Source organism: Glycine max, chromosome 2 (assembly GCF_000004515.6).
Source record: "Glycine max cultivar Williams 82 chromosome 2, Glycine_max_v4.0, whole genome shotgun sequence".
NCBI lineage: Eukaryota > Viridiplantae > Streptophyta > Magnoliopsida > Fabales > Fabaceae > Glycine > Glycine max.
Genome location: NC_016089.4, coordinates 18,102,958 through 18,119,781, shown reverse-complemented (window position 1 = coordinate 18,119,781; position 16,824 = coordinate 18,102,958).

Genomic DNA, 16,824 nt, shown 5'->3' with positions numbered 1-16,824 from the left:
TAAATTTGATGGTAGAGGCTTCAATTCTGGTGTAGCCAGCTGGATAGTGGTAGAAAAAGATGGTTTCTCAGCCTGTACCTCATAAAGAAAGTCAGAGGTATATGTACTTCTTGAAACATGGTTAGTTCTCTCTGACTCTATAAAATCAATCTCAAGAGGTAAAACATCACCAGACATGCAATCAATATCAATTTCAGATTCACTCTCAGCATCAAATTCAGATATATGATCAAGTACAATTTCAGACTCAATGTATGAAGAGTGACAGGCATGTAGATTAGAATAAAGATCAGTCATGTATTCATCAACAACATGGTCAATTATTTCAGCATGAAATATAGAAAGATCTTCAGATGGGTGTTTCATAGCATCAAGAATATTAAAATGAACAGTTATATCACCAAACTCCATAGATAGTGTGCCTTCATATACATTTATCATAGTTCTAGCAGTTTTCATAAAGGGTCTGCCTAGAATGATGGGAACTGATCCTTGAGAAAATCCCTCCTCCATATTCAAAATATAAAAATCAACAGGGAAAATCAGTTCACCAACTCTAACTAAGACATCCTCTATGAAACTAGCAGGATAGGCAACACTTCTATTAGCTAAATGAATTACCACATCAGTTGACTGCAAAGGACCTAGAGATAGAGAATTAAAAATAGACAGAGGCATAACACTAACAGAAGCTCCTAAATCTAGCATGGCATTGTCAAACTTATTGTTCCCTATAATACAAGGTATGTTGAATGTACCTGGATCTTTACATTTTTCAGGGATTTGGGGGACAGATTTGCCAATCAATGTGGAGACATTTCTGCCCACGCTAATTCTTTCACTTCCTTTAAGCTTCCGCTTATTAGTGCACAGCTCCTTCAAGAATTTAGCATATCTTGGAATTTGCTTTATTGCGTCCAGCAGAGGTATGTTTACCTCTACTTTTCTAAATGTTTCCAAGATCTCCTTCTCTGCCTCTTCCATTTTTTTGTTGGAAATTGCTCTTGGAGGGAATGGAAGAGGGATATGCTGCTTCTGCAAATCAGAGTTACCAGTGGAAGATTTACCTGCACAAAAATTATTAGGTAACTTACTCTTTAAATTTTTGTCATCTTCTTTTTATGGAGTAGGGTGAAGTTGGGCAGGTTCATTTACGGATGAGGAAGATGCTGCTGGTTAAGGTCCTTGACACTTCTTTCCCGACCTCAATGAAATGGCACTCACATTTTTGGGATTCAGGACAGATTGAGAAGGCAGCTTGTAAGAATTCTGGGATTGTTGTTGATTTAACCGTGTAGCCAATTGTCCCATCTGATTAGTTAAGCTCTGAATGGAGGCTCTGGTCTCTTGTTGAAATTGCATATTTTGCATAGTCATTTGCCTCACAAGTTCTTCAAGGGAAGGTTGTAGAGGAGCCTCAACTGTTTGTTGTTTCTGGGGTTGTTGTTGTTGTTGGATTGGTGGAGGAACGCATGGTCTGCTTGGGCCAGCAACATTTTGGAAGGAAGGAGCAGGCTGCTGTTGTTGTTGTTGAGGGCTAGACCATCTGAGATTAGGGTGATTCCTCCATCCGGGATTGTATCTTTTGCTGGAGAGGTCATAATTGTTCTGCTGTGGCTGATTTTTCTACTGAGGTTGAAGAGGTCTATTGTAAATGTTTGCAGCATAAGCTTCAGGCTGCTCAATTGCTCCAGGTTGCTGCATAGAAAGGCAAAGGTCTGTATGGTGGTCGGCAGAGGAGCATAAACCACAGAGTCTTGTGACAGGTGCAGATTTCTGATTCATGGCCAGTTGGGTTACCAAGTTAACCAAGGCCTCTAGTTTACCTTCAAGCTTCTTAGTTTCAGATGATTTTGTAGCTACCTCGTGCACTCTTCTAATGACTATAGCATCATTTCTGGTGCTAAATTGTTGGGAGTTGGAAGCCATCTTCTCAATTAAATTCCTGGCTTCAGAAGGGGTCATGTCTCCAAGGGCTCCACCATTGGCAGCATCTATCATACTTCTCTCCATGTTACTGAGTCCTTCATAAAAATATTGGAGAAGAAGCTGCTCAGAAATCTAGTGGTGAGGGCAACTCGCGCGTAATTTTTTAAATCTCTCCCAGTATTCATATAGGCTCTCTCCACTGAGTTGCCTGATGCCTAAAATATCCTTTCTGATGGTCGTGGTCCTGGAAGCAGGGAAATTTTTTTCTAAGAATACTCTCTTGAGGTCATCCCAGCTCGTGATGGACCTTGGAGCAAGGTAATATAGCCAGCCCTTTGCCACTCCCTCTAAAGAATGAGGAAAGGCCTTCAAAAATATGTGATCCTCCTGGACATCTGGTGGTTTCATGGTGGAGCAGACAATATGGAATTCTTTCAGATGTTTGTGTGGGTCTTCCCCTGCAAGGCCATGAAACTTTGGAAGCAAATGTATTAGTCCGGTTTTAAGAACATATGTGACATCCTCATCAGGGTATTGGATGCACAGGCTTTCATAGGTGAAATCAGGTGCAGCCATTTCCCTTAGAGTCCTCTCACGGGGTGGAGGTTGTGCCATGTTATTAGAATGTTCAAAATTATAATGCTCAAAATCAGGATGCTCAAAATCACCAATCACAGAATGCACAGACTCTCCAGTAACAAAATGCTCAGGATGCTCAAAAGGTATAAAATGATGCCTAACTAATCTATGAAATGTCCTATCTATCTCAGGATCAAAGGGTTGTAAGTCAGATGGATTACCTCTAGTCATACACTACATTCAGCATGCACAACTAGTTGCCTTCTCATGCAAGTAACAGTGTAGGTTTGAACTATAGCTACCATTAAATGATATCCAAATGACTTGAAATTTTGTGAGCAACCTTATAAAATGATGAGAAGATAGCACAAAAAATTTCAAACAAAAATTCAAAGTCTAAATATAGAAGCTAAAAATGATAAGTTAAGAAAAATAAGAGAATAATACTTGGAAAATAAAAAACTTTTGATAGAATCGCAATTTTTGGAAGAAGGAGACCTCAGCCGGCCTACGGCTGGCTGCCAAGAGAATAATACTTGGAAAATAAAAAACTTTTGACAGAATCGCAATTTTTGGAAGAAGGAGACCTCAGCCAGCCTACATCGGGCAGGGAGAGGGATCTGATATTGGCTAAGTAATTATATTGGTGCAGGGATACTGGTACATGGGGTTGTGAGGGGTTTTCTACCCCAAATACATATATAATAATAGCGATTTTGATAACCGGAGCAAAAGTTATGACCGTTTGAAGTTTTCACAAAAATCAAATTTGCTACTTTCTGGGAACTTTCAATTCTGACCAAACTAAGGGCTCTAGCTATTTTTCCCACAAAATATGGATTAAAAGAAGTGACTACAAAAAAATTTAGCCAAAAATAACAACTCTAGCTACCAAAACAAAAAATCTCAATTAATTCAACAAGGGTGGTCTCTAAAATTCGTCGCTAAGGGATTTCCACTACTACCCTGTTTTCCAGTTCAACAAAAGTGGTCGCTAAATCCGTCGCAACGCACTATTCACAGCAAAACACAAAAACTGAAACAGGGGAAGTGCTGAACAGAAAAACTAAAGCAAAACACCACACTAAACAAAATAACAAGACTCTAAACACACTAACACAACACGAAAGCATAAAACAACTAAACATAAAGCACGAATTCTGAACCTTTGGACACTGCTCCCCGACAACGACGCCAAATTTGATCGAAGCCGTACCCGAATCAAATAAACATTAAAATGCAGTAACTAGGAAGTGATCCTAGGTCATTTCCCAACGAGCAATGATAAACCAAATGTTCATAATATACTAGCAGTAACAGTAACAATAACAATGGGGGGGGGTTGTTTGCTATGTGAATTAAAGAACAAGCAAAATGGAATACGAAATTAATAATAGTAAAAACGTGTTGTTTCCTCTGATTCAGAAGCCATTCTCTTGTCCTAGGTTATGAAGAATTCGTCCCTAACAGTTAACCACTTAGTCCAAACCTATTTTAATTTACTAAGTGAAAATCAATTTAGGGATGTCAATATGTGATTAAGCAACACATACACCAAATAACCCCTTGTTCATTAAGCATGAACACAATTTAAGCATAGAGGCAATTAATTGAACACGAAGCGTGCGCAGATTAATAGAACGCATGTGGGTTAATTGGTGAAGGGAAAACTACCAGGAAGCTACATTATAAACAGAACCTCGAAGAGAGTTAAGCTTCGTCCTCAGAAGGAAACAACACCAGAAATTTAGCCTTCCATAATTTCAACCAAAAACAGAAAACAAAATTGAAGCTAAAGGCAGAAACGTAAATGAAACTGGAAATAGAAACGAGAATGAAACTAAAGCAGAAACATAAATGAAACTAAAGGCAGAAGAAGAAATAAAAACGAAATTGCAATTAGAAGCAGAGAATGGAAAAGTGCATTACGTGAACAGTAACAATAAGCTCAAAAACGTAAAACCCTAAACCCTATGCTCTAAATAGTAGTCTAACATAATAGCCTTTACACAAATCCCAAGGCTACTATTTATAAGGGTCACTCAGAGTCACTGGGTCCTATTACAATATTCTGGCCCAAAACAAAATAAACATTGAACAACATAGAATAAAATTGCAATCTCCTAATTAAAAATTAACTAAGGTGAACGTTGCTTTATTTTCCCTCTTTAAGTCCACAACCAAAATCCGGATTAAGCCCAATGCTTCATTAATTCCTGAAATTGGATTGAAAACATCAAATTAGCTGAATGAGCCCAAGTAATAAAATTGCCTAATTAATTTGACAATTAAGACTAATCAGTAATTAAAATGGTGCAAAAAGGGTTAAGAAATAGGAGAAAATAATGGCACATCACCCATCCCGGGCTCATAACCATCTCTCAACATAACTTGGGCCACCATCAAAGACGCACCAGATAAACGTGGTTGTACCAGAGGAGACTCCACATAAGCACTGTTCACAATTTCTAATGCTTGCAAAGATGTTTCCAACGACTCTTCTGCAGCTTTCACATAGGGCATGGAAGATGGATAACTCACTAGTATATCTTCTTCGCTCGACACTATAACCAGTTGACCCTCCACCACAAACTTCAATTTCTGGTGCGATGTTGATGGGACCACCGCAACAGAATGGATCCAAGGCTGACCTAACAAGCAACTGTAGGCAGGGTTTATGTCCATCACTTGGAAAGTTATCTGGCACGTGTATGGCCCAATTTGAATTGGGAGATCGATCTCTCCTCTCACGTCACGACGGCTACCATCAAAAGCCCTTACCACCATGGAGCTTGGCCTTATATATGACGCATCAAATGGCAGTTTATCCAATGTCATTTTGGGCATGACATTGAGAGAAGAGCCATTGTCAATGAGTACTTTGGCCACTATGTGTCCATGCACTTGACGGACACGTGCAAAACCTTGTTGTGTCCCCTACCCTTAACTGGAATCTCCTCATCAGCAAAAGTCAGGTAATTGTTTACGGTGATGTTTTTGACTATTCCCCCAAAACCCTCCACTGATATGTCTTGCGCTACATGGGCCTCATTCAAGATTTTTACCAACAACACCCGATGAGGCTCAAAATTCATGAGCAACCCAAATAGAGAAATCCTAGCTGGATTTTTGTTCAATTGCTCAATTACTTTTCACTCTATTGAATGATTCTCAGAAATTCAGTTGCCTCCTCGGCCGATATCTCCCTCTTGCTAAGGTCTTCACCTTCCTCTGCAAACTTTCCAACAAGGGCCTCATCATTCGCGGTAAGGCCCGTCCTCTCCCTCTCACCTATATCTGCCTTTGTCTTCCCCTTGTCTTTCGACCTTGCCGGTAGTTCAGAAGGAGTGAAAATACGTCCACTATGAGTCATGCTGATCGTACCAGAAATATTTGTGATCTTAGTAGCCGGCATGCCATTCCCAACACGTATGACGGACGTGTCCTTCCTTCCGCCAAGCCCCTGTACGCCATACTTCCATGGTACTGCCTTGTCACTCGTATAAGGGAAAGGTGTTGGCGTCTTTGCTATAGAGGGCTGGAAACCTCGAGGTATATGAGTAGTAATATCCCTGGTGAAATGGATCACCAAAGGTTTAGGCTTACTTGGGCTTCTATCACTCGACTGCATGAATACCTCTCCTTCCTCCTTTTTGGCACTGTGGATTTCAATTTGACCCCTACTTATCAGTCCTTGCAGCAACTCCTCAGCTATTGGGCATCTTTCCACATCATGTAACACCCGTAGATGCATCAAGCATGGATCTCCCTTATTGTCGTCACATTTAATCACACTGGCCTTGCACAATGTCTCCAATATAAATCATTTTGGAGTCGACACATCCCTTATCTGTTTCAACTCTTGAGACTTCCATTCTTCCATCGCATTTACCGCTAAGCTTCCATGATTGGCAAGTGGGTTAGTCCTTACATTTGGACTATCCTCTTGAAATGTAATTCATCCAACATCAATCAAACTTTGTACTTTGTGCATAAAAGCTACACATTGCTCAATGGAGTGCCCCGGGATGCCACCATGATAGGCGTATGTGGCATTAGGATTGTACTATTAAGGAAATTGAGGTTGATAGACCTTTCCCAAGCTTACCACGACCATTTGGTTGCTAAACAAGGATGGTAGCAGGTCGGCGTACGGCATTGGGATTGAGGTGAACTTCGCGAGTTTTCTCTCTGGGAAGTTCCTCCTTGGGTTGGTATTTGAATTGGGGTTGGGATTTACGCTCGGTCTGGGCTATGTAGGGAATGGATTTTGTGGGTGATGTTGAGGAGGTCTTTGTGGTTGATTGGGCATTCTCAATCGGAGGGACTTCGGGCAGGGAGAGGGATCCGATATTGGCTGAGTAATTATATTGGTGCAGGGGGTGCTGGTACATGGGGTTATGAGGGGTTTGTTGGGAATTTGGCCACGTGGGTGTTGTGGTTACGGCGTGGGCATCTCCCTCCTTCTTCTTTGCTCCACCTGCCCCAGGCCTCCTATTACCAGAACTTGTCAAAGCAGCATAATCGAATTTTCCCCTTCTTAGGCCTACTTCGATTCTTTCACCCACAAATACTAGATCCGCAAAACTCAAAGGCATGTATCCCACCATCTTCTCATAGTAAAACACAGGTAAAGTGTCTACTATCATTGTGCTACCTGAGCTGCCAGATCCCTCCATCTCTGGGCATATTCTTTGAAGGATTCTTACTCCCTTTTGCACATGTTCTACAACTGCATTCTATTTGGGGCCATGTCAGAATTGTACTGGTATTGCCTGATGAAGGCAGCCTTTAGGTCTTTCCAGGAACGGACCTGGGAAGATTCCAGATTGGTGTACCAAGTGATAGCTGCCCAGCCAAACTTTCTTGAAAGAAATGCATCAAGAGTTTTTCTTCCTTCGTGTATGCTCCCATTTTTGACAATACATCTTCAGGTGATTCTTGGGGCAAGTAGTCCCCTTGTATTTGTCAAAATCCGGTACCTTGAACTTCGGAGGAATGATGACATCAAGCACTAGGCATAGTTCTGCCATGTTGGCAAAAGGATAGTCTCCGCCTTCTTCAATGGCCCTTAGCCTTTCTTCTATATGATCGAATTTTTCCCTTTCTACCATGGCCGGAGGCAGTCTTTCCACTGCAAAATGTAAGGGTTGTGGTTGTGGGCGATACTGAGGATCCCCTAAAGTGTTTGGCAGGGGTACACCACCAAATGCTTGCCCTTAATTGGCGTATCTAAGGTGAGGCTCAGAGTCAACCAGAGTGTGGTCTCGGGGTACTTCAGGTGTCTCCCCTGTGGGTTGAGAGACATGTGCATGACTAGACTTGGGTTGTTGGCTCTCAATGGGTATGGGAGCGGAGTGGTCGACATTCTCATCGGGCGCATGTACAACATTGGGTGGTGCATAGTTGGGAGGCAGGCTATACGGTGGGAAGGGGTGCTTGCTTTGGACCTGCACAAAATGGGGGCCGCCCGTACTTCCCAATGCTTCGCCTCCCTCACCTACCATATCTAGGATTTGACAATTTACTTGATTGATACCATATGGGTGAGTTGGGTCCACTTCGGTGGCGGAACTTGTGGCAGTGACTGCAGCCGCGTTGACTTCCATCATTTTTCTCATACTTATCATGGCCTCCATCATGGTGGTCATTTGGTCTTTTATGGCCTCCATGTCGTCCTTCATCTATTCTTGAACTTCCTCTATCTCACTCATGATTTTAGCCTTGACACGTGTTCGGTAAGAGTGTCGTAAAGCGCATTCATTCTTTTTCATTACTATGATTACATTTTGATGGTGACTGTTAAGGAAAAAATGCAATGAGTAATGCAACAACTAAATAAACGTGAATGCATGACAATGATAAGTTGCTGAAGTATCGTGAATTTACACAGGACATTGAGTGGAACATAGGGTTGAATCAAATCCAATTTTCATTGTAAAAAAAACCATATGGTTTATCTTGGCCGAGCCAAAGCATAACTAGAAATACAGCACAAACATATCAGTGATTCCAAATTATATGGGTCATTAGTTCGAACATGTGTTAGCAGTGACTGAAAAAATTGTGAACTTCATCAGGAGCAAAGTACGTGTCAGCCACCGCCTTGGCTCTGGCTACCAACGTTGGGAGCTCTTGACTTTCATTAAGAGTGAAAGCAAATTTGTCCATCCATTTCATGGCTTCTTTATGCAATAACTTTATCACCCCTTCTCTTGCTTCCCTTTCAACACGCAAGGCCGACACCTTTGCCTGTTTGTCTTTGATCGAGGTCGTACCCGAATCAAATAAACATTAAAAATGCAGTATCTAGGAAGTGATCCTAGGTCGTCTCCCAACGAGCAATGGTCAACCAAACGTTCATAACAGATAGTGATAAAACAATAACGAATTGGGAGGGGTTGTTTGTTTTTGTAAATTAAACAGCAAGCAAATTTTAATTAGAAAATAACAGAATTAAAACATGTTGTTCCCTCTTGATTCTCAAGCAAGTCTCTTATCCTAGGTTACGAGGATTTATCCCTAATCAGTTCAACCACATAATCCAACCCTAAATTAAATTACTAAGCGAAAATTAACATAAGGCTGTCATTATGTGATTAAGCAACACATACACCAATTAATTATGAACGAAACTAATCATTAAGCATGAACGTAAATTAAGCGCAGAGACAATTAATCAAGCACTAAGCATGCATGGATTAATAGCAACAAATACATAGCAATTGGTGAAGAGGAAAAAACTGATCAGAATTCAATAGTAATAACAAAACCTCAAAGAGAGTTTTGTTTGATCCTTAAGAGAAAACAAAGTTGGAGACTTAGTCTTCCATTAATCAGCAGAAAACGAAATTGCAATTGGAAGCAGAAAACAAAATTGCAGATTGAAGCAGAAAACGAAATTGCAGAAAATGAATTTTATTGATACGTGAACAGTGCGCATGAACAGTAAAAGCTGGAATTGCAAACCCTAAAATTATTCTCCTCTCAAAAACTGTCTGCTCCCCTAAAACCCTGGTGTTGTTATATATATCCTCAGCCCCAAAGTTTACAATTCTGATTTAAAGTCCAAGCCCAAAAATGAAAGAAAATAAAACTGGCCTAAATAAAATAAAATTGGATAAAATAAAATTGTCTGCTCTCTTCAAGTCCAAGCCGGTTCAGCCCAATTCCGGATCCAAGCCCAATTGCTTATAATTCTCCTGAAATTAAATTAAAAACACAAAATTAGTCAAGTAGGCCCAAATGATAAAACTGCATAATTAATTTGACAATTAAGGCTAATCAGTCATTAAAATGGTGGCAAAAAGGGTTAAGCAATAGGATAAAATAATGACACATCAAATCCCCCCACACTTAGCCTTTTGCACTCCTGGGCAAAATCAAAAAGTAAACCAAGGAACAAATCCAGAGACATTAAAGAGAGAGAAACAAACACAAAAACATTTACATATTTCTCAATGAATCCCAAGGAATGAAAGGAATGGGTAACATCCAACACGTAAAGAGTTAAAGAATCAAGACAGTCATGAAAATCATCCAAGCACCTCAAACATAGCAAGGTAGTCAATCAGCTCAAGAATTGAATGAAAAGTGATAAAGCCTCACAAGATGATGTAAGCTCCATTGGAGCTTGTAGGCCTAGGATCTTCTTCATCAATGGATTCCTTTGCTTCTTGGAAGATGAATGGCAGTGGAATGGAGAAAGGAAGAGAGAGGAGATGCCTCTTCAAGGAGAAGATGAGTCTAGAAGAAGCTCACCACCATAGGAGGCCATGGATAAGAACTTGGAGGAAGAAGGAGATGAATGAAGGGAGAGGGAGAGAAGAGCACGAAATTTTGTGCTCTAAATGAGCTCTGAAATCTGAAGTTTAATATTCAAATGATCAAAGTTTTAAAAAAGAATGCACACACATGACCTCTATTTATAACCTAAGTGTCACACAAAATTGGAGGGAAATTCAAATTTCACTTGAATTTGAAATTGAATTTGTGGAGCCAAACTTTGGAGCCAAAATTTCACTAATTATGATTAGTGAATTTTAGTTATGGTTCAGCCCACTAATCCAAGATCAATTTCAAGATTCTCCACTAAGTGTGCTTAGGTGTCATGAGACATGAAAAGCATGAAGGACATGCACAAAGTGTGACTATATGATGTGGCAATGGGGTGTAGTAGGCAAATGCTCACCTCCCCATCTAAAATTTAATTGGATTCGGCTTCTACCAATTCAATTAAATTTATTCCCAACCACACACATCAAATATTCACTTAGTGCATGTGAAATTACAAAACTACCCCTAATACAAAAACTAGTCTATGTGCCCTAAAATACAAGGGCTGAAAAATCCTATATTTCTAGGGTACCCTACCTACATTATGGAGCCCTAAAAACAAGACCCAAAATTAATGAAACCTTAATCAAATATGTACAAAGATAAGTGGGCTCATACTTAGCCCATGGGCCCGAAATCTACCCTAAGGCTCATGAGAATCCTAGGGCCTTCTCTTGAACCTTTGGCCCAATCTTCTTGGAGTCTTCTATCCAATGCCCTTGGGGGGTAGGATTGCATCATTCCCTCCCCCTTGAAAAGGATTTGACCTCAAATCCAGAGGTTCTTGAAACTCATTAATTCTTTCCTCGACACCTATAAAAAGAATAAAAACATATGTATTAGTGATGTTGGGTATGTTAGAGTACAGTAAGGACTGAAAACCCCTTTCCTAGCCATCTTCCCATGAGAGAATATAGTTCCTCACCAACTCAATGAGTGGTGCTACAAGTATAGAAAAATATGGGACAAACCTTTTGTAAAAGTTTGTTAAGATATTGAAGCCCCAAATTTCCCTTATACTTGGTGGAGTAGGCCACTCAAGAATGACCTTTATTCTCTTAGGGTCCATGGGAAGCCCTTGATCACTATTTAAAAAGTTAAGGAAAGTAATGGAATAAAACAATACCTTTTTCTTTATTTTTATGTTGATTATTCCTGCAAAAAATTACAACAAACCTAAGGTGTCCCACATGAGCACCTAGGTTTGCATTGAAACAAAAAATAAGAACAAACCTACCTAATGAGTCCCTATGTACACAAATCATGAAGATGTTGGGTGCATGAGTGATTTTACAAAAGAGTGTTTCACCACTCAACACATTCATCATACCACCTATCATAGGGATTTGGTGCCTAATAATACCTATTTTGGGCACCAACAAAGCACAAGGATTTAAGCTCTTGCGAACCAAACCCTCATCCAACAACTCCTTTACTTGAGGGATAAACTCAAGCCTAAGAGGTATGGCGGTGGTAAGGGATGTTTCCCTTGATAGGAGAAGGTAGAAAGATTGTTTAAGAATGAGTGCTCTTTTAATATCACCTTTTGTGGCAAAATGATTTTCCTTCTTAACAATCTTCTTGGAAGAATCCTTTTCCTCTTTTTCCTTCCCCTTGGCCTTTGAAGACAAGGCCTTACTATCCTTCTTTTTCTTTTGTTTTTCTAGTTTTTCTTCCTCATCCCTCTTATCTTTCATAGTTAGTTGATCTTTGGCCACCTGTGAAGGTGTTTGAGGATGCAACGCAAATTTAGTGCCAAGATGGGTGAAGGTAATTTCATTAGTTAGGCCATTGTAAATGATCTTCCTATCAAATTGTCATGGCCTTCCTAAAAGAATATGTCCTGCCTCCATGGGGACTATATCACAATTAACTTCATCCTTATATGTCCCAATGGAGAAAGTTACCTTCACTTGTTGGTTAACTATCATTTCCCCTTGCTCATTGAGCCATTGAAGTTTATAAGGTTTTGGGTGGGGAATAATAGTGAGGTTCAACTTGGAAACTAATCTTGTGCTACAACAATTGCAACAAGATCCACTATCCATAATGTGAGAACAAGTTTTATCTAAAATTTTGCATCTTGTATGAAAGATGTTCTCTCTTTGGGATTGAGATAGATCACAAGATTGACCTCTAAAGAGCCTTCTAACCATTAAGAGGTCACATTCTTCATGGGGGTAGACTTCCTCACTAGACTCTTCACCCCTTACTTCATCTTCACTTCCACTAGAGGAAGGGCAAGAAGTAGTCTCCTCTTGACTACTATAAATTTCTTGACCCCTCATGATCATGGTTTTCTTTGTGGGGCATTGAGAGGCAATGTGACCTCTCCCAAGACATTTGAAGCATTTAATGTTGCTAGTCCTTTCTTGGGAACTAGTCTTAGGGGTGTATTTCTCTATGGTTTTACCCTTATCTTCCTTGGGTTTTGAAGGTGCAGCCCCTAAAATTCCATGGGCTTGGTCCTTCCTTGGATAAGAGTGAGAGCCATAAGATTTTGAAGAAGGCTTTCTTTTAAGTTATTGCTCCACTCTTATACAAAGTTGGACTAGCTCATCTAGGTCCCTATATGGAAGGAGTTCAACCTTATCCCTCACTTCCATATTAAGCCCACTAAGGAACCTAGCTATGCTTGTTCTTTCCTCCTCCCTAAGTTCAGCTCTTAAAAAGAGTAGTTCCATTTGTTGTCTATATTCTTCAACACTCATACTCCCTTGTCTAAGCCTTTGGAGCTTGTCCATAAGCTCCCTTTCATAGTAGGAGGGAATGTGCCTCTTCCTAAGGGCACTCTTAAGATCATTCCAATACTCTAATGGAGGATCCCCATAAATCCTTCGCTCCCTAACAAGGGAAGTCCACCAATAGAGGGCATACGCTTGAAAGCTAAGGGTAGCCAATGGAACTTTTCTCTCTTCGCTAATATGATGGCAAGCAAAGAGTTGTTCAACCTTTATTTCCCAATCTAAGTGGGCCTCAACATTATCTTTTCCATGGAAATATGGGAGGCTAATGTTAACCTCTTGAGGCCTTCTATCCTTTTCTCTTCTTTGGGAGTGATGTTTAGTATGTGAACTATGGCGCCCTCTATAATAGTCACTAAGTTCTTCACTTAAACTCTTGCAAGAGTCATGACTACTATAGGAGGCATGTTTTTCTCTTTTCATTTCTTTCATTATTTTTCTTCTTTCTTCCTCTCTTATTTTCTCTCTTTCATCTTGATTTATTTCTTCCACTCTTTTTTTATCTTTTTCTTTTCTCTCTTGTTTTTCTTTCCACAACTTAAGGGATCTTAACTCATCTAATATCTTATACAAGGGGTCCTTAGGAGTAGAACCCTCACCATTAACACTAGATGAAGAATGAAGACTCATGTTGGTTCCTAAGTTATGGTTCTTTCTTGTTGGGGGTTTGAAAAAAAAGGTAAAAGAAACTATGGTTGAAACTAGCCAAAATAAACACTAAAAGAGGTGTGAAAGATAAGGTAAAAACTAATTGGTAAAAGGCAAGCTATCTAGGCGGTCTGACAATGGAGGGTAAAGGAAATAAGCTATGAAAGTAAGCAAGAAATTAAAGTGCAAGAAATGCAAACTAGGCGGATCCTAAGTGTTTGGATGACCTCATTTAAGGTTCCCAACAAAACACTCACTATCCTAAGGGAAAATTGCCTAAAATTATTACACACAAATGGAAGTAGGGTGACCTATTGGAGGCTCCCAACTTACTTCCAATGAAAGGCCTTTTTGTTACAAAATTTGAAAGCAAAAGAAATTGCCAATTACAAAATTACAAAAAAAAAAGTCCTCAATTGTGGTGGCTATTCTCTCTTTAGTGTTTCACTCAATTTGGAGTAATTCTTAGTCCAATAGCTCTTAAACTGGTTGGCCCCTTGCTTCTTTACTCAAATTCTTCAAGATATGGCACCAATACTCCTTTCCAATTCCCTATATGGCAACTCACAAGCAAGGAAACAAAGAGACAAGCAATAACCAAAGACAAAAAAAATGAAATGAAAGCTAAACAAATAGATTTTTAACAAGACAAATTTTCAAGGATTATTCAAAAATTAAAGCAATGAAAAGCACAAAAAAAGCAAGCTAGGACACAAAGAGAAACCTAGAATGGCTCTAGAGTAAAGTAGAAAAACTAAAAAAAAAACTCAAGAAACCTCTAGTTTTGGCACTTGTTTTCACAATAATTTTCAATTGAAATTTCAGAACTAGGATTGGTATAAAATAGGCACCAATTATAGAGCAAATTTTGAGCCAAAACAACAAGCACACTTTCCTTTCACTTTTTTTTTCTTGGACACTGATTTTTCTGCCAACTTGTGCGATTTTTCCTATTTTTTCCTTTAATCCAAATCGCTTGGTTCTTTTTTTATAATTTTGGTACAGATGTCCAGAAACTTCAGTAAAACTTTCAGCTCAAAAAACGTAGTGACTAATTCCCAGTAATTTATACAAGTTTGTATGTTCAAGCTGCCAGCACCAGCGATTTCAACCTAGAAATCAAGAGTAGTGTTTATGTTGCTTAAGGCTAGGATAGTTACAATTTGTGTTTGCTTATGCTCAATTATCTTGAATAACACAATTCAAGAGAGCTTAAGACTTATTTTGATTCACAAATCCAGCCACAACTCAGCACCACAACTCAACTTCATCATAGGCATCATGTAGGAAACTTAGAAAATAAAAAAAAGTTCAAGAACAAGACTACTTCTAGGAATTGATTTAGAACATGTTATGAACTAAATAACATGCATGAATTAGACTCAAAATTCAAAAGATAGGCTAATAATGACAAGAATACATGAACAAATGTATCTAGAATTCAATCAACAAAATAAAAATTCAACACAAACATAGAACATAATGTGACAATTACTATGACTAAACATGACTCTAAGACAACATGGATTAAGTGATTTACACTTAGATTTTTGTTTTTTTTTCTAATCAATATTTTGGAAGAAAATTTAGATCTAAAGGTTCAGCACAAGAATATTATGAATGAAAAATGATAGAACCTAAAATCAACACAAAAAACATGATTCAAGAGTAGATCTACAAAATTTGAACCATAGAAATGCAAGAACAAGTGTAGATCTAAGATTTAATAGGTTTATTTTTTTGAATCTACTCTAAAAAGCACCAAACCACAAGACAATGGAGGATATACAAGGAGAATAAGATCAAGAACAAGGAATTAAAGAGAATTCACCGAACAAAAAGATAGAGGAAGAAAAAGAACATCACCTAGATGAAGATGCTTTTGATACCACATGATGTAAGATCCATTGGAGCTTGTAGGCCTAGGATCTTCTTCATCAATGGATTCCTTTGCTTCTTGGAAGATGAATGGCAGTGGAATGGATAAAGGAAGAGAGAGGAGATGCCACTTCAAGGAGAAGATGAGTCTAGAAGAAGCTCACCACCATAGGAGGTCATGGATAAGAGCTTGGAGGAAGAAGGAGATGAATGAAGGGAGAGGGAGAGAAGAGCATGAAATTTTGTGCTCTAAATGAGCTCTGAAATATGAAGTTTAATATTCAAATGATCAAAGTTTTAAAAAAGAATGCACACACATGACCTCTATTTATAGCCTAAGTGTCACACAAAATTGGAGGGAAATTCAAATTTCACTTGAATTTGAAATTGAATTTGTGGAGCCAAACTTTGGAGCCAAAATTTCACTAATTATGATTAGTGAATTTTAGCTATGGTTCAGCCCACTAATCCAAGATTAATTCCAAGATTCTCCACTAAGTGTGCTTAGGTGTCATGAGGCATGAAAAGCATGAAGGACATGCACAAAGTGTGACTATATGATGTGGCAATGGGGTGTAGTACGCAAATGCTCACCTCCCCATCTAAAATTTAATTGGATTCGGCTTCTACCAATTCAATTAAATTTATTCCCAACCACACACATCGAATATTCACTTAGTGCATGTGAAATTACAAAACTACCCCAAATACAAAAACTAGTCTATGTGCCCTAAAATACAAGGGCTGAAAAATCCTATATTTCTAGGGTACCCTACCTATATTATGGAGCCCTAAATACAAGACCCAAAAATAATGAAACCTTAATCTAATATGTACAAAGATAAGTGGGCTCATACTTAGCCCATGGGCCCGAAATCTACCCTAAGGCTCATGAGAACCCTAGGGCCTTCTCTTGCATCTTTGACCCAATCTTCTTGGAGTCTTCTATCCAATGCCCTTGGGGGGTAGGATTGCATCACAAGATATGCAGTCTATCTCTCAAGTGTCTAGGCTACTGTTTACTCTCAGAGCACCCATGAAAACAAACACCACATAGACTTTGCAAGACTCTGAAATTGACAACCACACCACAAACACATGCACAAGAGGATCAAAAGGTCTTTTAAGGTTGTAATGGGGCCAAGGACAAGGTAGAGGAAAGTATGGGATAATTAGCTAAAACCCAAAGGAATAGAGGAGCAATGGGGAA